At 50.9% G+C, this 1,130-nt stretch overlaps 1 long non-coding RNA gene across 1 annotated transcript in view; it reads left to right on the top strand.

Annotated features, from left to right (window-relative positions):
* Positions 1-1,130, top strand: part of LOC122564653 — a 42,322-nt gene that overhangs the window by 35,998 nt on the left and 5,194 nt on the right. Inside the window, exon 2 of the long non-coding RNA XR_006315953.1 lies at positions 124-229. This is a non-coding gene — a long non-coding RNA (uncharacterized LOC122564653). The remainder of the gene's footprint in view (positions 1-123; positions 230-1,130) is intronic.

Below are 1,130 nucleotides of genomic sequence, written 5' to 3'. Positions count from 1 at the left end.
CTGTGAGGCAGCAGTGCTAACCACTGTGCCACCGTGCCGCCAATGTTCTTATGTTCTAATACGTCACAATATGCACTTGCTGCAACCGGTGATAGATCAAATGTTCTGTTTAAAAACAAATAGGCAAAGAGGAAAGGAGAATTGAGGCCCAACAGCCCATAAAACCCATCATTTTTTTTGAGTGCGAGCAGCAGCAGAGTTTAAAGGAACCCGGAAGGCTACAGCTAAGGTGAGACAGTTTGTTTTAAAATTACTTACCGGTAGTGGGCAGCGGTGTTTTTTTTCTCTCTTCACAGAAAGAGCGAGAGCAGCAAGGGGAAGTGACGACGACCAGAGGGGCAGCCGGGACCCGGAAGCTGGTATTGCGTAAGCTTACCTGGGTAGGTTTTTTTTTCCGTATAAAAGCGCGCAGGAGAAGAACCCGAGGCACTACAGAGGTAGTGCCTCCCACCCGCCCTCCTCCTCTAACCTAATAATAAGACCCGTTGTGGTAAGTAGGTAAGTGCTGCATTTTGCTTGTTCTATTCTTTAGACCCAGCTTTTTTTAAAAAAAGGCTACTTTTAGAGGGATGGCAGTGAAGGCAGTACAATGTTCCTCTTGCAACATGTTTGAGGTGAGGGATGCCATGGACGTCCCTGCTGATTACACTTGCAGGAAGTGCACCCATCTCCAGCTCCTCCAAGACCGTGTTAGGGAACTGGAGCTGGAGTTGGATGAACTTAGGATCATTCGGGAGGCAGAGGGGGCATAGATCGGAGCTTTAGGGAAGTAGTAACTCCAAAGATTGCAGACAGATGGGTGACAGTGAGGGGGACTGGGAGGAAGCAGCCAGTGCAGGGACCCCCCTGCAGCTGTTCCCTTCAAGAACAAGTATACCGTTTTGGATACTTGTGGGGGGGACGACTTACCAGGGGTAAGCAATGGGGTTCAGGTCTCTGGCACGGAGCCTGTCCCCGTTGCTCAGAAGGGAAGGGTGGAGAAGAGCAGAGCAATAGTCACTGGGGACTCGATAGTTCGGGGCACAGATAGGCGGTTTTGTGGGGGTGAGAGAGACTCACGTTTGGTATGTTGCCTCCCAGGTGCAAGGGTACGTGATGTCGCCGATCGTGTTTCCCGGGTCCTTAAGGGG

This window comes from Chiloscyllium plagiosum, chromosome 30 (genome assembly GCF_004010195.1).
Source record: "Chiloscyllium plagiosum isolate BGI_BamShark_2017 chromosome 30, ASM401019v2, whole genome shotgun sequence".
In the NCBI taxonomy this organism is placed as follows: Eukaryota; Metazoa; Chordata; class Chondrichthyes; order Orectolobiformes; family Hemiscylliidae; genus Chiloscyllium; species Chiloscyllium plagiosum.
The sequence above is the reverse complement of the archived record's forward strand: the minus strand, read 5'-3'. Positions and strand labels throughout refer to the sequence as shown.